This window comes from Eurosta solidaginis, chromosome X (assembly GCF_040869045.1).
Source record: "Eurosta solidaginis isolate ZX-2024a chromosome X, ASM4086904v1, whole genome shotgun sequence".
Lineage (NCBI taxonomy): Eukaryota > Metazoa > Arthropoda > Insecta > Diptera > Tephritidae > Eurosta > Eurosta solidaginis.
In genome coordinates, this window is record NC_090324.1 from 101,474,409 (window position 1) to 101,500,314 (window position 25,906).

Below are 25,906 nucleotides of genomic sequence, written 5' to 3' on the forward strand. Positions count from 1 at the left end.
TTTCCGGGCTGGTGACAATTCATGGAGGTTAAGTTTTTCTTCCTTTTCAGGTCTAATCTCTATGCACTCTACGCTTGGGAATATTTCGGGAGCTAACGCAAATGCTCTCCAAAAATCTACCCCGAAGTAAGCTTCTTGGAGAAGTGAAGGAACTAGGTAAAAACGAATAACCTTTGTGGTATTCTTGAAGGTGACCGGTAGAGACACTGAGCCTAAAATTGTTTGCTTGTTGCCGCCCGCGGTATATACGAACGCATATAAGGGCTGATAATCGAAGCCGTTATCCTTTAGGAATTCTAATCCATTTTTTCCCAAGATGGAGACGTTGGCTCCCGAGTTCAACAGCCCTACAATAAAACTATCTTTAATTTTAGCCTTTACGAGAGGCCTTTCATCCTCTGTAAGCGTTAACGTGGTGGCTTGCAGCAGTCTACGCTCCTGTACTCTCCTGTGGTATCTCTTCCTGCACTTCAAAATATTGTCCGATACCGGGTATTGTTCAAAAATGGTATGTCTTATTTGCTCGTACCTAGGTTCCCTTTCTTCTAGACTTGGTGAAAAATGCGTCTGGCAGGCAACATCCTTATGCTGGCGTTGCAGAATTCTGGTCGGTTCGCCCATCGCGGATGAGGACGTTTGACTCTCGGATTCAGAACTATTGTCCGAATTGTCCGTACTGTCAGGGTAAGTTATTATCACGTTTGAGGGTTCTTCTGCCAGGGTACTACTGCACCTCGGAAGTTCACCACCTCCATGCAGAGATTCACCCTCTGGTTCGGTGCACGGGATGACACCTCGAGCACCGGCTGGAGTGGGAGCTATGAAGCCGAACGAGGTTCCCCCGCTTTCTCGCTCTGGTACTGGTTTCCCTGCCTGCGATGGCATTTAGGAGTAAATACAGCCTTATACCCACATCTAAAACAAAAAGGGTTCTTAATGGGTTCCTCACAGTATATATAGGAGTGGCCCATTGCCTGGCAATTCCAGCATTGGATTCCCGAATAGTCCGGTCTCCTGTTGCGTCGATATTCCAGCGCCTCTACCTGCGGGTCCATTTCGCCATCCTCGCTTTCCCTCTTTATGTCCGGGGTTGTCACACGTGGTTCGCTCACATGTCGTCCTGGGTAAGTGGCTCCCAACTTCTTGCTTTCCTTCAGCACTTGTTCACATCTGCGTGCTACATCGCGTATATCATGAAGGGTCCTTACATCTGCGTTGAAAAGCATTACCTTAAGGCTACTGTTGACGTTTCTTTTTATTATGTCAATCAGTCGAACCTCCGACATTGGCTCTCTTAAGCGCGTGTTCAAGGAGATTATGTCCGTGTGGAACACGTCATAGCACTCACTTGCTTTTTGCTTCCGCATGGAGATCTCCATCATGATCTTGTGGTCAGTTTTTAAAGTACCGAACTCTATTTTTAATGAGTAGCACAAAAAGGCATAGGTCGCATTTGGGTTTTGTTTCGTGAACAGCCAGTACCATTCTTCGGCCCGCCCGGAAACAAATAGGTGGAAACTAGTCATTATTTGTTCGTCCGTGCATTGTGTGCGCTCACACAAGGTGTTCAGCTTAAAAAGAAAGTCTGCCACGCTGTCTAAGCTTTGGGCAATTGAGGGCGAGCAGTTTAATAAGAGTTATAAATGAGTAATTTTATGAACTTGTAAGCGTATGAGTCGTGGCACAGTGGCTGACGTACCCGACCAAACGCCCGGGGTTGCGGGTTCAACTCCCACCAAGCATTCCTTTTTTTAAATTTATAAATTATTATTATTAATGGACTGTATTGAGTTTATGGGGTTTTTGATTTAATGTATTCCATTTATTGAGTTGGGTAGTTTTAGTGTTATTGGTGTATTTAAGTCATGGGAGGATGCATAGCATCAGTACACCTTTATTTATTTAATTTGGGGGCGAGCACTGGGGGGCTCTGAGGCTTCGCTCTACTGAGCCACCTCATCCTCTATTTTAAGAACCCTTTAAATGTGATATGGATGCGAGCACGGGACGGCTCTGAGGTATTGGCACCCCATTTTCTACAAGAAAAACCTCTATTTATTTAATTTGGGGCGAGAGTTGGGCACTCTGAGGTTTTGCTCTAATGAGCCACCTCATCTTCTATTTGAAGAACCCCTTCAAAGTGTGATATGGAGGCGAGCACTGGGCTCTGATGTATTAACACACCATCCGAAGAACCTCCCTTTTAATTAAAAAACTCAAACTATGTCTTTAGAATATTTCACTAACCAGTTGAGAATTACAAGCACACTCAATGGCTACTGAAACAAACGAACGAAAAATGTTCATAGTTTAAGTCGCTTAAACATACTCCCCCCTTAGACGGCTTAGTCGTCTAATGAAACTTCCATACGAGCCAGTCATCCGGCTCGAAGGACCATGTCTAAGCTTTGGGCAATTGAGGGCGAGCAGTTTAATAAGAGTTATAAATGAGTAATTTTATGTGCTTGTAAGCATATGAGTCGTGGCACAGTGGCTGACGTACCCGACCAAACGCCCGGGGTTGCGGGTTCAACTCCCACCAAGCATTCCTTTTTTTAAATTTATAAATTATTATTATTAATGGACTGTATTGAGTTTATGGGGTTTTTGATTTAATGTATTCCATTTATTGAGTTGGGTAGTTTTAGTGTTATTGGTGTATTTAAGTCATGGGAGGATGCATAGCATCAGTACACCTTTATTTATTTAATTTGGGGGCGAGCACTGGGGGGCTCTGAGGCTTCGCTCTACTGAGCCACCTCATCCTCTATTTGAAGAACCCTTTAAATGTGATATGGATGCGAGCACGGGACGGCTCTGAGGTATTGGCACCCCATTTTCTACAAGAAAAACCTCTATTTATTTAATTTGGGGCGAGAGTTGGGCACTCTGAGGTTTTGCTCTAATGAGCCACCTCATCTTCTATTTGAAGAACCCCTTCAAAGTGTGATATGGAGGCGAGCACTGGGCTCTGATGTATTAACACACCATCCGAAGAACCTCCCTTTTAATTAAAAAACTCAAACTATGTCTTTAGAATATTTCACTAACCAGTTGAGAATTACAAGCACACTCAATGGCTACTGAAACAAACGAACGAAAAATGTTCATAGTTTAAGTCGCTTAAACACACGCTTCCATTGCCGTCGAACGAGATTTTCCACTCCTTCGGTTTCACTATGCTGCTCGCAGCAGGGTACATTGGTGGTACTACTGTTGGAGGTGGCTTACGGTCCATTATATTCTTGTTCCGGTTCTGATTTATTGATTGTTGCGCAGATTCGAAGGCGGCGTTGAGCTGGTCCATATTGTTTCTGATTGACCCCATCTCCTCCGCGTCTCTTCCTGCGAGGTCCTGAACAGCTGGTGTAATACTTCCACCCACGAGTCCCTACGAGGAGCTTCGCTATGAATCCCTGGGGTATTCGTCCGGTCACTTGCAGCTTCTCTAATATTTTCCATTCCATAATTTGGTGGTAAACCACCAGCTTCATCTGGTGCATAGGTCGACACATTGGTCATTAGCCCCGAGATATCATGCGCGTTTAGTAGGGGCGCGTTCAAATGACTGGTGCTTCCCGGTCTATCCAATTTCTCGCGGTGGTCGTTCAGATCCGAGCCTGCATGTGTCCCGCGGGATTTCCGTATTGCCCCCCTACGGGGGTGTGCACCACCAAGGGACGCTTGGCCTTGGACAAGGCCCCCCTATTATTAACACCCCGTTTCTGGTGCCCTCGAAAATTCCCCGCACTCCCGAACGGAGTATTCCGGCCCGGTTGCCCAAATGATTGGTCACGCGACATTATGATGAAGAAAAAAAAATGTAGTTTGTTAAATCCTAGTATTCGAAAAAAAAAACTTTTATTTACAGCCAAACGTAAGGCAGTTAGGGGTTAGGAAAATGATCTGAATTCAAACCCTTTCAACCCTATATTCTAGACAATGGGTTGGTTTAAAAAAAATTATATATAGGTATAAAAAAAAACTGCGCGAGGAAATACAAAAAAAACTCGCAAGCATAAATGCTAAAATAGGTAGCCGTATCTAACGGAAAAAAGTCAAAGCTGCAAAAAAAAAATGATTAGTTATATATGTATATGTTTTGTATAATCAATGGGAATGCTGATGGTTCGATTCCACAAGAAGGCACAAGGTAGAGGCAAAAAAAAACACAAATCCATTCATACTTGCCCCTAGTGCACACAACCGCAATGCGAGGGGGTCTTAAGGCCCTCCTCCGAGACTGGTTGGGGCCACTAGGATCGCTCCAGGCACACACAGGTTGGTCTCAGCACGCCCAGCCGCAACGCAGGGGCAGTCTCCAGGGGCTCGCCCCTGGGACTGGTTGGGGCGTGTTGAGGCCTCCCGTTCATTCTCACTGGACGCCCCTCCTACCTCCGCCGCAATGGGTGGAGCGGTTTCGGAGCCGCTCCCCCAGACTGGTGGGACAGAAAAGCGTGCCTCTGTGGATCCCAGCTCACCCCGTCATCATCCAGGTGGTATTCTGTGCTACCACCTGAGACGTGGGATGAGCTGGGGTCCTTACAATTCACACACACAGTCATACCTGACGACACAAATTCGGCTGAAACAAGAAAACTAAAAAAAAATGTGGACAAAAAACCCCAATTTAGCGGACAAAATACTTCCACTGCCGACTACGGTCAACTTCCGGGAAAATAAAAAACCCCAATTACCAAAAAAACTAAGTGCGTGAAATACAAAAATCCGGAGGACTGACGTGAAGTCCCGTGGCTCCTTCGGCCACTGACCCCGATGTCCAGTACGGACAACCCGATCCATCAACCATTCCACCGCAACGCAGGTGGCTGCTCCTGCGGCTGCTCACCTCGGACTTGTGGAATGGTCAACTTCACACGTTGACCCGACTGACCTCCGCAACCAGCGCCTATGGAACCACGTTGGGCGCCATCTGTTATGGTAACGCACTTTCGATGGAAGCAGTAAGGAAGGCTGTGGGCATGATGTTGTGGTGCAAAGTGGCTAGTCATTGTCGGCTGGGGCGGGTCCTTGCCAACCTTACTGTTCTTGCGCCATAAACAGAAAAATGTTCCTATCATGCCTATCAAAACTAACAGCTGTCAAATTCAAAAAAAAAACCCGTAGAAGCGCAGAGACCGACTCAAAACGCTTATAAATTCAAACTAAAACAACATCCGGCAGAACCGGATGCCACGGACAGAACGATAACATTCAAAATTTAAAAATTCAAAATTCAAAAAAAAACTGACGCAAAAATAATTACCGAACCGGACCTGGCCGGTTACTAACGCTATAATCAAAAATCAAAAAAAAAAAAAAAAAACGCTAAAAAATTAAAAGAAAACAAAAAGAGGCCGAATATACATAGGGGCGCCGCGGGTGTTGTTGCGACGCCCGGTACTGATCCCACCCTCAAAAACCATGGCCACCGACGCACCTATATTTCGGTGGCCCCTTACCTGTATACCCTACGTGCCTTCAAAATGAGCCAGAACACCAGCATTCCCATTTTATTTACAAGTTTTATTTAGGATTCATTATGCATGTATAAATAAGATGAACAACGGTTATAAAAAGAAAAGCTGCACTGCATGGGCTATAAAGACAAAACCAAACTGCTTATAAACGTCGTTCATAAATGGCCTTCTTTTCTACTGAAGTAAAATACTATAGGCAATTGTTGGAAATGGAAATAATGTCTTGAACGAGTTCGAAAAATTAGGAGTTCGTAGAATTTACACTACGAATACGACATTGCACAGTAAATAAAAAAAAACGAAAAGAAATGCAGGATTCAGCTAGAGCCAAAATTTTCTATGTTTCGAAATTGCAGTTAAGTAGGGAAATTTTATAAGGTTGTGATTAATTATGAGCCTGACGAACCACTTTTCAAATACAATCTGGCCTTGACTCTAAAACCCACGGTTCACGGTTTAGTTTTAATTTGTTAAATTTTTTTGGCAGACCTTTTTTTCATAATTTTGGAGAGGTTTTACTGATTTTAGCAATCACAAAAGAAAAAAAATCTTAAATGGAGCTTTTATTAGAACACAAGTTCATAAAACACGGGCCTTATAATTCAGTGCAATTGTTATCTAATGCTACCAACTTAAAAGTAAAGAAAGTAGCTATAAAAAAAACATTTCCTTTTGAAGTAAAGGTTGCTAGTTCCATAAGTTTGCTTTTTTTGCTCTTATTCCCTAAGTTAGATAAATTGGAAAGGGGTTACAATTACTTTCCAATTTCCTAGCTTACAACTATCAAATTCATGAAAAGATATATATAAAAAAATTTTTGAAAGAAATCCGCCTTTGATAATTTCTTTCAACGAGGTAATTCAAAAGTTTTCCAAAAGTGTATCAATGTGTCAAACTAATATAAGATATAAGGGCTGTGCCAGTTGAAATTTTACGCCATACTTTAACTTCTACAGTCAGTGCCGTAGGAATTCACTGATTTTGCTTTTTTTTTCTACCAGCTATTACTGTTGTCAAAGTAAAGTAGGACGTAAAGTTTTATCTGTTATCAGACTGAACTTTATACCTTATTGGCTGCGTTTGATGTAGCCATGTATTTTAATCTAATCTTATTTTATTTCAATCTGATTTAGATTAATTTTAACCCTACTTTTCTTTTATATCTGTTATTTTATAATCTCTACTATTTTATTAAACCCCATTTTATTATAGTTCATTTATCTTTGGTACCTTTAGTTTAATTTTTATTGTAATTGTTTTGATCTAATTTTATTTTAGTTTATTTCATTTTGTATTTTCATTATTAATATTTTTAATCTTTATTATTTTATCGAATTTTATTTTATTATAAGTTCTTTTGTTTCTGGTTTATGTGTTTTATTTTGTTTTATTGTTTTCTTACTATTACTATTTATATTTATATATAATTATTATTTATATATAATTGACCGTCGAGTTGTTCGGACGTGTTTTCTGCGTGCTCGCAAGTTTATAATATATAATTTATTTAATTTTTTCTTTACTACATATTTAAAATGCCGTGTAGTTGTGGGCAAAGAGTTGATCGTTATCAACAGTCAATTCAGTGTGCTAGCTGCAGTGAACTTTTTCATCTTCCCTGTGTGGATATTCTTACAGATGACTTGGATTATTTTGTGAAATCTAATATTCCTTTTTACTGTAAAGCTTGTGAGAGAGCGCGTCGCAGTTCTTTACGCTCACCACCCCCCGTTCATCTTGTCAATAATTCTAATCAACAGTATCATGCAGATGCTAATAACAAAAACAATAAAAACGAACAGTGTGTGTGCAGTGGGCAAGAACATGATTTAAAATCAATGTTGAGTGCAATTATAGACGAAAACAAATCTTTACGTTCCGAGGTGAAAGACCTACGTGCTGATTTGCACTCTTTGCTGAAGATAGTGTGTGACAATAACGATGTTGTTGCTAAAGACATCAAAGACATTAAAGCTGACTTTGTTTTTATGAAAAAATTTTTGCCGATGCCCTGCTCTCACTTTCAGTCGTGTGATGATGTGGGGTATGGTGTTGCTAAGAGCATTTTAACAAACGATGTTCGTGAGACTTTTGTTGTTGCTAACAATTCTGCAGAAAAAATATCGTTCGAAGCCAGAAGTGAAACCAACGATGTAGCGAAAATCTCTGTCGATAATTCTAATGACCCAAGCAGTGGTTTGAATAATTTTTCTGATATTGCTAATTCGGCGCCTGTTGCAGCTGACGTCGATGCTGACGCTTCCACGGCACAAGGCGAATCTGAGTGGAAAACAACGAATAAGCGCAAGAATAGGAGAAAAAAGAAAAATATACAAATGTTGACAAATGTGAACAAAGAAACGAAAGTAAGCAACCAAGATAAACCAATGCAAGTTGTTGTTGGTACAAGTTCAAACGTTGATTTGGCTGTAGTACGACGTAATGTTGTGAGGCGCATTATATGGTTGCATATCTCTTCGTTTTTGAATTCTGTCACTGAAGAAAATATTCTGAACTACCTTGCCGAACATATTTCTATCGATAAAAGCCAACTGCTTTGTTTTAAATTAATAAAGAAAGGTGTGGATCCGCATACTTTAAAATGGGTAAATTTTAAACTTGGCGTGCCTGAAGAGATATCTGGCACTATTTTAAAATCAGAAACCTGGCCTGCGAATGTCAAAGTGCAGCCTTTTCGTTCCGTTCGTGCAAAACGGGATTCCTGATGATGTTGCAGATATTCCCAATGTTAAGTCTAATTTTAATTGCCTAAAAATATACTTTCAAAATGTATCTGGTCTTCGTACTAAATGTTCGGAAGTTTTTATGTATAGTTCTGCATTAGATTATGATATTTTCGTTTTTGTTGAATCTTGGCTGAACGAGAAATTTTTTAGTAGTGAAATCTTTGATCCTCATCTCTATGATGTTTTCCGTAAGGATCGTGATCTTGTTAAAACAGGTTGCTCGAGAGGAGGGGGTGTTCTCATTGCTGTTGGGAGGAAATTCCAGGCGGCCGTGGTAACACTCGCTAACTCTGATACACTCATTGATCAGCTCTGCGTACGTGTTCATGGTTCTTCTGGAATCTTGTATTTGTGCGCTTCGTATATTCCACCGAACAGTGCAGATGCCTTATATATTGCACACGCTGACAACGTTCTATCACTGGTATCAAATGTGGGTGACAATCATCTTTGTGTACTTGGAGATTTTAATTTATGTAATTTGAATTGGTCTCATATTGAGGACACGGCTTCTTTTACGGCCTCTAACGTTAACTCTTCAGCCGAAATTCATCTTATTGATAGTTTCTTAAGTATTGATTTGGTACAAGTTAATGGGCTCTATAATAGGCTGAATAGAATTTTAGATTTAGTGTTCATCTCAAACAATGTTAACTACACATTGTCTGAATGCTTCACACCAATCCTGCAGACCGACAAACATCACGTTTCTATTTCCCTAGAATTGGAGTTTTATGAATTTGCTGAAATTACAGATAAGCCTGAAATTAATTTCAACTTTAGTGCTTGCGATATGTCGTATCTTAATGAAATATTATTAAGCATTGATTGGTGTGATTCATTCCGCGATAATGATGTCACATCTTGTTTTCATATTTTCAAAAATAAGGTTCATGAGTTGTGCTTGAAGCATATCCCAATATATAGGAAAAAAACATATAAGACGCCCTGGCATACTAAGAGGCTAAAACATCTGAGGAATGTTAAGTGCAAATCTTTAAAACAGTATAAAAGAACTGGAGATTCGGCGCACTACTCAAAATTTCAAAACGGTTTAAAGGCATTCAAGTGCTTGAATAGGTTTTTGTACAGAAATTATGTTCTGAGCTTTGAGAGTAATATAATGTCGAACTCAAAATCGTTTTGGCGTTTCATAAAGTCAAAAAAGGCCTGCTCATCTGTCCCTAGTAATGTGTTTTTCAATGACAAATCTGCAATCAATGCAGTTGATGCTGCGAATCTATTTGCCAATTTTTTTTGTTCTAATTTCGAACCAGACACTCGCGTCCACTCGAGTTTGCCTTCCATGAGCAACTCAGCGCTCAATTTTGGATCTTTGCGTGTTTCCGTTACGGATGTGGTTAATGGTATTGGGAAGCTTAAGCTGTCTACTAAGACGGACTCAGATGGTCTTTCTGTCATATTGTTGAAAAACTGCTTGTGTTTGGCTGATCCTCTTTCAATTATCTTCAACAACTCTCTGGCCACTGGGACATTTGTGGATGACTGGAAGCTAACTTCAATTTCTCCGATATTCAAGAGTGGTAACAAAAATGATGTTCGTAATTACAGACCTATTTCGAAGCTCTCATGTGTTTCCAAACTTTTTGAGATTATTGTAAATGATAAATTATACTTTGCAGTTAAGGGCCTAATTTCGAATAATCAGCACGGATTTGTTTCAAAACGGTCCACTGTTTCTAACTTATCTATTTTTTCTGAATACTGCTTTTCCGCTTTTCGTAATAGATTGCAAGTTGATACAATATACACTGACTTTTCAAAGGCTTTCGACAAGGTTTCGCACCAGATACTCTTGGCTAAGCTTATGGCTTTGGGTTTTCATTCCACATTTTTGAAGTGGATTGCGTCGTATCTTTCAAATAGACAATGCGTTGTTGAAATAGACAACGCCACGTCCCAGCCCTTCATTGCTTCCTCTGGGGTCCCTCAAGGAAGTATTCTAGGGCCTCTATTTTTTATATTATTTATAAATGATATCGGCTCATGCTTCGCTTTTGCGGAATACTTGTTGTATGCAGACGATTTGAAAATTTTCGCCACCATAACGAGTTCTCGTGACTCTGAAAGGCTGCAATCGGACATCCTCAATGTTGAAAACTGGTGTTGTTTAAATCGCCTTACTCTTAACATCAAAAAGTGTTTTCACGTGACTTTTTCTAAATCGGCTAATGTTCTACGGACTTCATATAGTATTGCGGGCTGTGCCCTGGAATCCGTTGAGGAAATTAAAGACCTGGGTGTATTTTTTGACGCGAAATTTGGTTTCGCTAACCAAGTTAACTACGTTATTACTCGGTCTTATGCCATGCTAGCGTTCATTCGTAGAAATTGTTCAGCTTTCACCAACCCTCACACCCTCAAGTCTCTTTATTGTTCTTTTGTCAGATCGAGACTGGAGTATGCTGCTATAATTTGGAGACCATACCATACTAGTCCCTCTAACCGTATCGAGAGAGTTCAAAAAGTTTTTTTACGTTTTGCTCTCCGTTCTTTGAATTTTTCTGATCCTTTGCCGTCATATGAATCGAGATGTCTTTTAATTGAACTGAGTACGCTTGTAAATAGACGAACCATCTTATCGTGCTCGTTTATCATTGGCTTAATTTCTGGAGCTGTTGATTGTCCATCGCTCCTGGAAAAAATTCAGTTCAATGTTCCCTGCAGAAACTTGCGGCACTTTGAGACCTTTAAAATTAGTTTTGCAAGGACCAACTATGCGGTAAACGCGCCTTTTGCGAGGGCTTGTGCGGATCTCAATTTGTTTTTCAGTTCTTCAGGTGTTGACTGCACTTCTTCGTATGTAACCCTAATTAGTCATTTAAGATCTTTCTACTCTTAATATTATGCTAGTCTGTAAAAATTTGTAAATTTAAAGACTCAAATAAATAAATAAATAAATAAATAAATAAATAAATAAATAAATAATATTTATTTTATTAAACTTTATTTTATTGTATTTTACTTTATTAAGATTTATTTTATTTTTGGTAATTTTAGTGTAATTTTATTGTATTTTATGTTACCTATGTTTACTGATGTGTCTATATATATTTATGTAAACATATTTGTGTACATGTGTACATATATTTTTCCAAAGAAAACTTGAATTATTGTTTCATTTAAAATCCATTTTACATCTTAGCTTCTAATTCTGATTTTTTCTTTTGTACGTATTTAATTAAGTTTAATTATGTTCTCATCTCAAATCTATTTAAAAGTCCTGGTTCTAACTTTAAATTTTCCTTTTTGTTTCTATTTAAACAGGTCTAATTAATTTTTCAATTAAAATCTATTTTAAATTTTAGATTCTAATTCTAATTTTTCCATTTAAGTTTTAACAAATTAATGCTTGCTTTATCTTTTGTAGCTATTATCATTTTGCAGATGTTCGTTAAGTAACTTATACATAGCAAGTAATTACAGATTAAATTTTTAGGTATTTGATGTACGTATATATGTATATACTAGTTAGACAAAGTCGGGGAAAGGCGCATTTTATCAAAATCCAATTATTACACTTTTTTGTTGAACACTTTATATGTATGTATGCATGTATGTATCGTAAATATACCCCTTGAGATGATAACCTTAGTAGGAGGTTCTTACAAAATTTGCTCAAACAATAATTACTTAGTATTTAACAGCTTTTAAACAAGTGTAACAGCGCAAACTGAAACATTTATTGATTTAGGTATTTTTCGTTTGTGTGGAAGTGCGTTTGAGTAATTGTAACTAAAATACAACATTACGCAAAGAAATAAATCTTATTAAGATTTAAAAAAAATAAGTAAAATTCTAGAAGCATTTACAGAAAATCTGTTTCAAAAACACCTACTTTAAGAAATATTTTCAAATTTCATGTAGTCGAATAGTAACTTTCTTTATATATACAGGATTTACAGATGTCGCCCAGATCATCAGTATCAACGTCTTATTATGAGTCAGAAGTTGAGTTAGAAATTCTCTTTTCAATTTATTTAATTAATTATTGTAAGTGGTCTTTGGACGTTAAGAAGATACATTCATGTGGGTGCAACCCATTTAATATCCTTCTGCCAGTTATTAAGAATGATTTTCTTTTTTTGTTAATAAGGTCGCCTTTCGATGTAATGGAACAATATTCTAACGATTCCTCGAAAAGTCAGAACGATTTTGATAAGGAGCTATCTTCAAAACTTCAGGAAGGTATAATTTAATATTTCGCTTTTGTAAATTGGAAAAAAATAATAAATTTTAAAAGACGCACTTTATAAAACATGTGTGTTGTATTACTTCCTATACTGGTTTAGGCCTAACTGAAAACCAGGGCAAAAGCAAAGTTTGTAAAGTTTCTTTTTCCCTGAAAATATTTTCCGCATCCGGAACGAACTCACAGCTTTCGTGCTGGGCTTGGTGTCACGGCTGGTCTGCTGGTTGCTGTTTCCACGGTCGATGTTACAGCAGGCCTATATGCGTCGACTCTGCTGGTTGCGGTTGCTGCTGTTGAGGTGGCGGCGGCCTAGTGCACGTTAAGCGCTTGGTTGACACTGCCGATGGGGTTGCGGTTGTGGTGGCCGGCATTTGTTACGCCTACCTTAGGTCGATGGGCCTATATGAAGCGGCCTGGTGGATACTACGCGCTCGGTTGGCGCTGCCGATGGGATTGTGGTTGTGGTGGCCGGCGTTTGTTATGCCGGGCTTAGGTCGGTGGGCCTATGTGAAGCGGCCTGGTGGATACTGCGCGCTCGGTTGGCGCTGTCGATGGGATTGCGGTTGTGGTGGCCGGTGTTGTCGCTGGTGTTGTATCATATGCTGCTGCGTATGGAGTTGGTGTACCTTGCCCGGATGCATGTCCTACCAAACGACCTTCACCAAGGAATTAGTCATATGTATTGCCAAATTTGCGTACAGGTTCAAAGGTCTTGCACTCATTTCGCAACTTATTAAATGGTATAATAGTTAGGCCTTCAATTCCGGCTTCTTGAATATAGCAAAATTGGTAGCCTCGAATGCACTTGCTTTTTCTGGTAGCGAACGCAGTTTTAAAAAGGATTCAAAAACTTTATTTCTATTATCGTCGTGTACAAAGCCATTTACGATTTCCAATGATACAATTCCTCGTGAATTCGTGATTTCAGATTGAGCATTGCTAGCCTTTGGTGTAGATATATCAAAACCATTTATTGTATTTTTATATTCGTGAGATAAATAATTTCTGCATATTAGTCAGCTAAATTTTAATTGTTTGAGATTGGTATTTTGTTCTTCTCACTTCTCGGCCGGAAACTCTTGTTTATATTCTTTTTTGTTCGTTTCTAGTTTTAATTTCTTATTGTTCTTGTCACTTCTCGGCCGGAAAACGTGGTTTTGGAAAAAAATTTACTACAACAACACCAGCGATAACGCAACCACAAATGCGGTCGTACAACAAGCCAGCAACAGGCTTTACTCAACAAATCCAATGATGATCTACGACGAAAACGCCCTGAAACTTCTCGACCAAATCACATTCTACTCTTCACCATCATAAATCCATTCTATCCGATTACAGTGGATGTTTTGCACAAAATTTGCACTCCTCATGGCCAGGTGTTGCGTATTATCAACTCTAAGAAGAATGGCGTACAAGCTATGGTGGAATTTGATAGTCTTGAGGCGGCAACAAAAGCACGTGAGAATTTAAATTGTGCCGATATTTATTCGGGCTGCTGCACTTTGAAAATTGATTATGCCAAACCAGAGCAATTGAAGGTTTTTTCCAAAAAGAAAGAGCCGAAACCCGGAAACAGCATGGTTCTGTTTTTCTTCGTGATCGCCGATTTTTTCCTTCTTTGTTTCGATACTTTTTCATCGAAACCTTTAGGTCCCATCACTAGTCACTAGGTGTGTTCGCACGAAAACGCTCCCAAGTGGACCGTAACCGTAGACCATAACAGCAGACCGTAACAGCTGTTAACTCTATTCACAAAATTTTTTCAGTAGAACGAAAAGCTCTATTGCTTGACAACGTAAGATGTATTGAAATTGTTATGGAGCTAACAGCTTTTCATAATTTTGTTGGATTTAGTGATTCTGGACACTAAACGCATAATTATCTTTTGCCTCCATGGGCAGATCTCGTCTCCCTTTCCTCCATTTTTTTTTTTAAAAGTGGGTTTAAGTGAAATATTGAGTTCTTACCACATCGTGGACGATATTAGTTTTTGCTCAAGTTATGTTGTTTGACTGAACTTTGTTGACCGTAAACATGTAGATCATCGACACTTCCTAAAGTATCGAGGTATAGCATCGATACCTTACTCAGTACTCACTAACCATGACAATAAAAGTTGTAATATCTCTTGCTTGAGTAAAAAAAAAAACATCCCACTACTATTGCGTACATGTGCAGGGATAAATCGGGTCGTTATAGACCCATCAGACACAATGTCATCATGTTTTACTACAACTTAATGTTAGTGATAACAAATTATCACTTTACTAAGTATTCACTTAAAACTATGCGATGCCTGCTGCGGTTTGGCAGCGCTTATTTATTGCTTGAGTAAAAAAAAATGGTTTTCATTCAATAATCGTGCAACGTAATGATGCGTCCCTCGTCGTTTTTTTCCAATTTACGCTCAAGCTAAACATTGCAATACCTCTAAAAGTTGTTTTCATTAAAAAACTCTTAATTCGTTTAGAAATTGACATTAATGCAATTTAACTTATTTATATGTAGATTAAGTTGTGTGTGATACTATATATGAGTGCTGGGAGTACTTATGATGTCGCTACTTATCGGGGAAACGTTTCAACTTTCCATGGAAGACTAACACGTTAGCGCAGTTCGTTAAGCCTAACACATTTCTGTACATTTCACCTTATTGGAAACGATTTGTTCCGGTGAAATGAACAGAAATTAAAACTCCTTTTCGTTTAAGTATTCATGGAAATGTTCCGGATATATCGTTAATTTTCAAATATAAACTGATTCCCCAGATTCTTAAATGGAGACGAATGTTACGAACCTACGGAATAAATCAGTTAACATGCTCAATGAGTACATTTTTATATGGTATCTCCTTGAATCGACTTACCAGTCGGGGTTTTGACGGGGAACGATGACTTTTGAATCGGTTTATGTTTCGGATGTTCATAGGTTTACGAAAGTGCACGATTGCTTGGTGTCGATACTTTTCATAAACCCTATGCTCAACAGCATTCGAGTGACGATGCGTATTGCAGGTTTTATTTTATTGTTGGCCTCGGGCATTTGACCGAGTGCGTAGGAGTTCTGTGATCCTCGCTCTGGGTGAGCGAGTGAATTTGGGTTGGTTTGATGGGAATTTAGTAATGATAAAGGGTCGAAAGCCCTCAGCTTCTGTGGCAGAGCGGTTCGCCCTTCTGTGGTAGGCTTTTCTGGTGACCTCGTTCTGGGATAACGAGTGAATTGTGAGATTGTTTCTGGTGTCCTCGCTCGGGGTGAGCGCGTGAATTTGGGGTGGTTTCGTTCAGGGGCCCCCGGTCAGTCTTATTAAAAAAAAACTAATTTGCCTTTTGGTTTTGCGAGCATTTGACAAGCTCTCCCGTGTCCTCGTGCATCTCGCTCCCGTTCCCCATTGCCCACCAACCAGTAGTAAGGTTTAGGATTCCCCTCGGTAGACCCGACACGAGACCGGGGGTAGAGAATTAAAAAGAACGCACGATATACATGGCTCGGGAGAAAACACGTTCAGGAGTATCGGTGCATCCCGGCGCATAGTTGAATGTGTCTTTATGACCCGCGCTCCCTTTCCCCATTGCCATCGTATAGTAAGATGTAGGATTGCCCTCCCGTAGACTCGTCTCGAGACCGGGGGGTTTGATTATAATTAGGGCCTCGGGAGAGACACAAGCTTAGGGATAGCGGGGCATTACGGCGCGTGGTTGAACGCGTCCTTATGTCCCGCGCTCCTTTTCCCCATTTCCATCGCGTAGTACGTTTTAGGATTACCCTCCGGTAGACTCGCACCATCACGAGACCGGGGGGTTGATTATAATATATGGCTCGGGAGAAACGCAGGCTTAGGGATAGAGAGACACGAAGACGCGGGTTCTTCAATATGCTAATCGTGGGCCTCTGATTTTAGGTAGTCTGGGGAAATAGGATTTTGGTTTTTTCTTTTGGGTTTTGTAAGGCGAAATATAGCCCCATACATATCATTCTCCTTGTCGTAGGACAGGAGGAGGACCAATTTCGTAACTGGTCTAGTTATTTCTCCCTTGGTTGTATGGACGTCAACAACACGCACACGGTTATCAGAGCCTGGGTGTGTGTTGACGATTCTCCCCATTCTCCACTCGTTGGGTTGGAGGTAGTCCTCCTTGATAACGACTAGGTCTCCGGGTTTTAGATTAGATTGTGGATGTTTCCACTTGTATCGTTTCTGGATCTTGGTGAGATATTTCGATTTCCATCTTTTGCAGAATGTATGGTACAGGGCGTTCATTTTCTGCCATCTGTTAATTATTGAGGCAGGATTCTCGTCACAGTCGAGTTCGGGTGGAGCTAGCAGATGCCCACCCACGAGAAAGTGACCTGGAGTAAGCGGATCTAGGTCGGAAGGTTCAGGTTGTGGCCGGACGCGATTTTCTAATAATGGCTTTTAAAAGTTTTTACCCCTGCTTCCCACAAGCCTCCCATGTGAGGAGCACCTGGGGGTATGAAATACCATGCGAGAGTTTGATGGCTATATTTACTCATTGCGTCGTCCCTTGTTTCCCGCAGAAATGCCTTGAACTCCGATCGTAAGGATCGCGAAGCTCCAACAAAGCTAGTACCATTGTCGGAGTAGACATTTTTTGGGCATTCTCGTCTGGATACAAATCTGGCGAAGGCAGCCAGGACCGACCCGGTACTAAGGCCGTTGATCAAGATTAATAGCTTTCGTCGAGAAGCAGACGAACAAACAAACATATCCTTTTGAGGTCCTACACCCTCTCCCTCCGTAAGACTTTATGTCAAATGGTTCAGCCAAATCTACCCCTGTATTTGTGAAGACCCTAGCAAAGGTGGTGCGCTCCTTTGGAAGGATTCCCATGAGTTGTGTTTGAGCCCGCTTCTTGTAGATAGTACAGGCTTTACAGTTGTGGATGACAGACATAATCATGATTTTAATACGCGTACTGAGTGCGAATAAAGCGCAGCATCAGCTGGTTTTCTCCATGGAGGGAGATCTTATGTATAAATTCAACTAGGAGTCTGGTTAGCCTACAAGTGTATGGCAGGATAATGGGGTGACGTTCGTTGTAGGGCATATCTTTGGATGCGTCAATCCTACCACCAGTTCTGATTATACCCTCAGTATCGATAAATGGGTTTAAGGGCAGTATCTCACTCTTCCCATGAATTGGTTTCCCTGACTGCAAATTGGCATACTATTCTCGATAGTATTGCCTTTGGCATATAGCTATCAGTCGTTGTGTTATTGTTTCGATTTCATCAGGTGCTATTGAGTGAGACTGCCTAGTGAAGGCAAGTTTAGTTTTTGGATGTGTTCTGCAGAAAATGTATGATATGACCCGCAACGACTTTGAAAATTCGGAGAACCTATCAAGGATGTTAGGGTTGTTATTTACTGACGTTGCATGAAACTTTACCCGCTTTTCCTCAATAGACGTGTTATATTAGGAATCTTGTGCTGGCCAGTGGGAGTTGTCTTCTTGCAGCCAAGAAGGTCACTGCCACCACAACGAATTGTTGACCAAGTCAGACGCAGGTAATCCTCTGCTACCTAAATCTGCTGGGTTTGATTCTGAATTTACATGCAACTAGTCCTTATTTCCGACCATGTCGATGATCTTGGTGATCTGATGTGCGACGAAAGTGGACCAGGAACAAGGCGGTTTTCTTATCCATGCGAGGACGAAAGTTGAATCCGTCCAAAGATGAACTCTCACTGGTCCCAATTTGAGGTTCCTGAGAATTGATTCTGTGATTTCCGCTAAGAGCACGGCTCCGCAAATTTCCAATCGTGGAAGAGAAAGAGTTTTCACTGGGGCCACTCGGCTTTTGGCTAGAAGCAGGTTTGTGGAGACATCATCATCCGTTTTGACGCGTATGTAAACGGCTGCTGCATAAGCCTTTTCGGATGCGTCACAAAATCCATGGATCTCGTTGTCGGTTCCTGGTGAAACGCTGACCCATATAGGTATCCTTATTTTGTCAATCTAATGGTATTGGTCGGTGGAGGTTTTCCATCGTTCTAGCGTACTGGTAGATACTGGTTCGTCCCAAGTAGTGCCTTCCAACCATATACTCTACATGAGTATTTTTGCCACAATGACCATTGGTGCCACCCATCCTAAGGGATCGAAAAGTTTGGCGATTGCTGATAGTATCGCTCTCTTCGTAATGTTTCGGGGTTGTCCAGCGTCCTTGCTTTAAAATAAATCTGAGTGGGCATTCCATCGAATGCCTAATGCTTTCACTGAACTGGTATCTTCGAATGCCAGGAAGTTTTCACTGAGCAGGTCTGCTTTGGGGATGTCCCTTAGAATGCCCTCTGAATTGGATGTCCATTTGCGAAGTGGAAAGCCCGCTGAAAGTAGGACTTGACGAATTTCATCTCTGGCTTTAACGGTCGATGTGATCGTATGTCCACCCGCTAACACGTCATCTACATACATGTATTCTCGCAGTATGATAGCCGCTGTAGGGTGTGAATTTGAGACGTCGTCTGCTAGTTGTAGGAGCGTTCTTATCGCGAGATATGGAGCGCATTTCACTCCGAAGTTAACCTTCTTTAATTCGTAGAAACTGGTAGGGTCATTCGGGGAAATGCGATACACAATGCGCTGAAATTTGGTGTGATTTTTGTTCACCCAAATTTGTTGATACATCTTTTCGATATCGCTTTGAAGACGAAACCGTATGGTCTCTATCGTAGGATTAGTATGGGTAAATCGACTTGTAGAACTGTGCTTGGGGGGAGAATATCGTTTAAGCTATTACCGTTGGCCGTAGGGCTCGAGGCATTAAATACTATGTGGTACTTTCTGCTTTAATAACGGCGTAGTGGGGCAGGAAATAATTATCCGAAACGTCGAATAGGATGTTATTTTTTATTTTTTTCATCTGTCCGAGCGTTTCATATTCTGACAACACTCGAACATATTCTTTACCTAGCTCTGGATTTTTTATTAGTCGTCCTTCATTCCGGAAGAATTGAGAGCATGCCCGCTTCAGGGACGGTCCTTAATTAATATTGTTAGGGTAATCCTGCCGGAATGGTAGTGACACGGTTTATCTTCCATCTTCATCACATTTCGTTGTTTCTGTAAATAATTTTTCGCAATACCTTTATTCATCATTTAATACTTTATTATTGGCCACATTCTCTACCTCCCAGAAAGCTTTTAGTTGGATGTCTAATGCAACCTCGTTGTAGAAAGACATAATGCTCTTCGTTGGATTCGGTAAGACCGGTTAATATCCAACCGAACACTGTCTCTTGGGCTAAGAGTGTGTTTAGCACATTCTTTTTTAGACCGCTCATTCTAATTTGGGGATATATGTCTCCTCTAAGTATGAGGTCTACGTCTTCGTTGACGTAGAACCTTTTGTCTGCCAAAGCCAGGTCTGGGAATGCCTGCATCGTCATGGCATTGATATGGCAGGATGGTAGATTCCCAGTGAGTTTGGCTAGAACTAGAACGGGTGTAGTAAGGCTGAAGCAAGGATCCACTGGTGAACGTAATTCAATATTGGATGCTTCTTTCACCTAAGCTGACACCGCATTTGTGATGCCTGAAACCAGGGCATGCATTTTCTTCGCTGACAAATTTATTCTACGTTCCAGTCTTTCAGTTATGAAGGAATATTCGGACCCAGAATAAATTAATGCCTGCGCTGAGAAGTCGGTACCATTATGGCGAATATGTACGCGAGCACACCTGTGCTGGAATTGGCATGGCAGGATTTAACATTCTGATTCGTAGAGGAAGGTGGTTGTCCCGACTCCTGTCTTTCCGTGCCTGTGCCGAAGTTGATGGGGTATTATCCGCATCTTTGAAAGGATTGCGCACCGCCGGTTGCTGAAGTGTGTCCGCATGCAGGAGCGTGTAGTGACGAGCGTGGCATATGGAACAGTTGTACGAACTGGTGCACCTCGTCACTGTGTATCCTGGGGATAAACAGTTCAGGCAGCCATTTGTGCATTTAACGAATTTAATCCTTTCTACCGGGGTTAAATTGCAAAAGCGTGAACAGTTGCCTAATCTGTGCTCCGTACATTTGCACATTTTACACATTGATTTTGTTGTTTGTTTGGACAGTTTTGTTTTAAAAGCACCAAGTCTTTTCGTAGGGGTTTCTGTCGATTTTCGCGACGCGCCTGATTTTTGCACTTTAGAAGTGGCATTCCCTGTAAAATCAGACACGGTTTCAAGTGTCTGAAAACGATTTGACAAGAATTTGTCCATATCCTCCCACTTGGATTTGTCCGTTTTGAGGTCAATGCTCTGCTCCCATAGAGCCAACGTATTTTCAGGTAATTTTTTTGAGCATAAATATGTGATGATCGCATCCTAATTTGAAACATCGATCTGATGGGGTTTTAAGGAAGCCAAACAATTATTTATGTCGCGCTGTAAGGTTTTGATTGAGCTGCCGCACTCGCTATCTATCTTTTTTAGATTAAATAAAATTTGTAGTTGTGAGTTTACGAGAATCCGTTTCTTTACGATGTCCTTTGCCTCCTTTGCCTCACCTTGAGTTTTTTGATTGAGGTGGAACAACTTTTCTACTGAGCTTAGGCGACTGTTGTTTTTGTAGATGGCCGTGAACAGGTCACGAAACGTTGGCCAAGATAGGTAGTCGCCCTTGAATACCTCAGTATCGCAAGCTGGCAGGCGGATACTGTGTTCGCTCCCGCGTTCTCCTTCAGGAAGAGCCTTCCTATCTTTTTCCAGCTTTATTTCGACTTGAAGTTTAGCCATGTTCGACATGCATCGCAGGAATACAGCATATGCCGCTTTATGCTTGATCTTGACGGCTGAAATCTTGCGTGTCCAGCGTGTCCAGCGTGTCAGAGTCAAGTAACTCATCGAGGGCGGTCTCTGCTTTTCCCCACTTAGCTTGCAACTCTTTTTGCTGTATTGCAAAAGTGTGTATTGTGTGCAGAGCCGCACTTACGTCATTAAAGTTGGCCTCGAATTCGATTATTCGATCGGCCAATGTGATGTACGATTCCATATTTCTGGATGAAAAGTTGTGACCGAATTAAGTGAGGAATATAACTTTGAATAAACCTGTGCAAATCACCCAACCAACAACTACTAAATTACGCAAAACTTTAGTTATTAATTTGTTTATATTTTCACTGAATTTGCAGCTTATTTTGTGCTAAAAAACAGGGAGCAGGGGGGGAGCAACACCAATGTCTTTTGTGGAAATAAAGGGGGCCACTCGCCACTTCAAAGTTAAATTTTATTGTATAATGAGGGCATGCGCTGATATGAAACTCGACGAAAAGTGTAAAAATCAGTGAAAACTGTTGTAAAAAATTGTGTCGATTAAACTAGTGAAAAGTTATAGAACAAATGAAAAATTGCCACAATCGTATGGCCTGAGATTTTAATATGAATGTGAGGTTATGTGTACCTCTTCCTTGTGCTGTGTCCGGAAAGCCTTACCGCTGGTGGGGGGACAGACCAGATAGTCACAAGGAATCTTAAACGACTTTAATGCAACGCGTTTGCACTTATTTTTATTTTCGGCACTAAAATTTTTTTTTCACTTTTCGCGGTTAATTAGAAAACACTACGCATGTGGCACACAGAATTTAGATTTTTATTTTTACACGGTTTTATTTATTTTGTTATAACAAAAAAAAATGTGGCAAGAAAGATTTCACTTACTGTGGACTTTATTCGGCTATATTCTGGTTTGGCGCGGCAAGTAGCTAAGCCTTCTCACAGTTCGGAAATCGGTTTTTAATCATATTTAAGTGAACGGCTTGTTCGTCAGTTAAGAAAATGGCATTACCATTAGGTTCTACATTAAGGATAATTTCGGTTATAAGGTGCGGCGCGACTTGAAATTTAATCCAAAAATCGACTCCCAATATAACTTTTTGAGACATACGAAATCAACTGATTCCTACCTTCAAGTTTTTCGTCCAAGTCTATAATCCCGAAAACCACTTGCGTTTTACCATCAGCTGCATAAACTGCAGTTTTATGTTTTCGCAGCTTCTTTTCTTTGCGAATCTCGTCCGCAAGTGAGTATCCTATACATGAGAATTGGACTCCACTGTCTAGCAAACCTAAATGATCTACACCATAAATCGTTACTTTAGCATAGGGCCTTAGGTCAGCTGACTTCTTGGTCAAAGAGCACACAAAGTTCTTAATTGATCTTCGTTTGTCCTTAATACCTCGACAAAACTTGTTAATACGGACTAGTTACACTGGTACGGGTACTAAAGCACTCACCTGTTGTCCAGTGGTTCTGCCAGTAATGATGTTGGTGCTGATGGTGTTGTTGGTGAGGATGAGGACGATGTCGCCGGCAGCTGGCTTTTCTTAGACCTCTCGTTAGATTTCGTGGTATGCCCCAGTCGCTTCCTCACTGGAATAACATTGAAACTGCGGATGTTCTTTGTGGTAAATCGGGTGGCGTGCTGGCAGCCAAACGGCGATATCCAAGGTTTGCTTTCATACAAGACATCGGAACGTATGCCTCTGGGAAAGATTATTATAGGGCGGCCGCTACTGTATATTTCCTTAATTTAATCACTTAATACCAGCATGTAACCGGCTCCAATGCAAAACAACTTTTTGATTTTGCACAAGCACTTTTATGTATAATAAGACCGTCGCTTTATGAAATTTAATGAAGCAATCTTAGCTCATACAAACCTTAATGAAAGCACTATTAGCTTATACCAAATTTAAGGAAATTAATCTTTGAGTTTGCACAACGCAATAATAATAATTATTATTTGTAGGGCCCAAAAATGAACAGCAAAATTGCAAGATTTTGATAATAATAAAATTTTATATATATATATATCCATAAGTGGTGGTTTTTGACAGGTGGCGATCATGCCAGATCGCCATTCTGCAATTACGGCGAATTCAATTTGGTGGATTTGCGCGGTGGAGGCTGCCACACGTCCAAGGAGATTCCCATTGGGAAATTTAAATTTAAATACAATTCATTGATTTTGGGGGCAATTCAATATACTATAATTCAATATAGTCGAATATAGTACAAGACACGGGTTATAAATAAATTCATAGATATACGTATATAAAAGGGGGGAAATGGGACGGGTGACAGCCAACACCGCGTAAACATCCTGGGCCGCCTAGGTGCACTAAGCGCCTAATGTATATTTCAGCTCCTGCAAGGCACGTACTGATTCCTTGATCAGGATTTTTTCCACCTTCCTTTTGTATGTGGCGGTGCGCAATCCGGTCACGGTGCACCGGATGGTACGCTCCCCGACGCTGGGTCGCGGGGTTGGATGCGCGGTTGGCGCGCGATCAGGCGACCTCGCAGGCTGCTGTTGACGACGACGACGGCGATGTGTAGCGACGCGGCAGCGTGGGTGTAGATGAGACTCCTCTTCGCTGGGTGCTAGGCGGCCTCCGGTGCCGCCATGTAGCAGGGTGTGGTGGAAGCCCCCGCATTCCCGGCATCGTTCAGTAGAGGTGCATTGGTTGGTCCGATGCGATAATGCCAAACAGTTGCTACAAAATTGGTGTGCCTTGACTATAACCAACCGTTGATGCGTGGGCATTGCCTTGAAGAGAGGGCACACCAAAAGCGCATGATGCTGCAAGCAGAGACGGCATTTGCGGTAATCAGCCACCGCGGGGATGATGCATCGTGACGGGGCTGCGGGTACTACGACTCGCGATTCCAGCGAGCGACGTAGTTTGGGAACCGGGGGGCGCTGACGATCTATCTGTGAAAGGAGAGGATATGAATGCGTATTAGTGATATGCCTGAGAGGAAACGCCAAGTTATGAACTTCCAGTGAGAGACTCGGGATGATTCAGTTATGTTCTGAGATGGTGTCGATAGTTAACCTTAGTGGACTGTAGTTGGTTCGGCAGATGATAGGGAACAATGGGGATCTGAGTCAGGCACAGTTGGTGGCAGGAAGCACAATTTTGTTAGCGGCCTGGTGAGAACACAGTTTTGAGTGCGTACGTCGACCACTCGTACGTGCCCGTCTCTGTCAGGATGAGTGCTCTGCACTCTACCTAGACGCCATTCGATGGGGGGTAAGTTGTCTTCCTTAATGACGACTAGATCGCCGATTTTAGGGGGAGGTTGAGCGGTTTGCCATCGCTAACCCTTGTGCAACTCCATGAGATAGTCATTCTTCCAGCGCTTGCTGAATTGGTGATGTAAAACTTTCCACCTTTCCCCACGGTTGATCATAGAGAGGTGTTCATAGTTCGGTTCGGGGATGGCGAGAAGGGTGCGCCTCGGAGAAAGTGGCCAGGTGTGAGGGCGGTGAGATCCGCTGGGTCCTGAGAAAGCGGGGAGATGGGACGAGAATTGAGTACGTCCTCTATACGAATTAATAAAGTCGAGAATTCTTCAAAGGTGAAGCTGTGTGTTCCGGCGACCTTTTTAAAATGGGTTTTAAAGCTTTGACGGCCATTATCCGCCGATGTGGGGTGCGCTGGGGGGTATAAATTTCCACTCGATGCTTTGTGGAGCGTACTTTTGGACATATCTCTCTAGACTTCGTGGAGGAAGGTGACGAACTCTACTTCGGTAGCTCGCTTAGCGCCAATGAATGTTGTGCCGTTGTCGCTCATCATTTGTTTCGGGTACCCTCGACGCCCTACAAACCGGGCGAAGGCAGCGAGAAAAGCCTTACTGGTGAGATCCGAAAACAATTCCAGATGGATCGCCTTGGTGGTGAAGCAAACGAAAACGGCCACATAGCCTTTTACGAGGGTTGGAGATCGGAGCATCGAAGCTTTTATTTGAAACGAGCCGGCGCAGTCTACGCAAGTAGTAATGAAGGGGGGGCGCGAAAATACATCGTTCGGGGTGTAAAGCTGCCATTATTTGGGATTGCGTTTGTCGCTTATGGATGGTGCAGACTTTAGATTGGAAAATACATTTTTTCAGCTGAGGTTTGAGTTGAGGGGTATAGAATTCCTACCTCATAGCTTTTTGCAGGAGGCGGACGTCCACATCGAGGAAGCTCTCGTACAGAAACCTTATATAGATGGTAGTAAATCTAGCCTTTTCGGGGAGAATGATGGGATGGCACTCACTGTAGGTCATGTCGGCGTTTACTAATCGTCCGTTGGCACGGAGAACCCCTTTGTGTCCAGGAACGGGTAAAGTGTCAGTAGGGGCTTCGTTTTCCGATGGGTTCTGAATTTTCGAGAGAAGCTCTTTCGGAAGCGAAAAATTCCGACTGAGTCAAGCTTAGCAGACGGGTTTTCGCCTAAATGACGTCGGCTTAGGAGAGGACGGGATCTTTAGGAATTTGACTTCCTTCTACAGCGTTCCTAAACCGCGTTCGAAATTTCAACATATACGCTGTTGCGCGTAAGGCGCGGGGATAAGAGGAAAACCGTTCTAAGACGTCTTCTTACTCTTCCGCTGCGTGCAGTGCATCGGCTCGGCGAAGTTCGGGGGGTACAACATTTCGGGCGGTTGGTGTTGGCCAG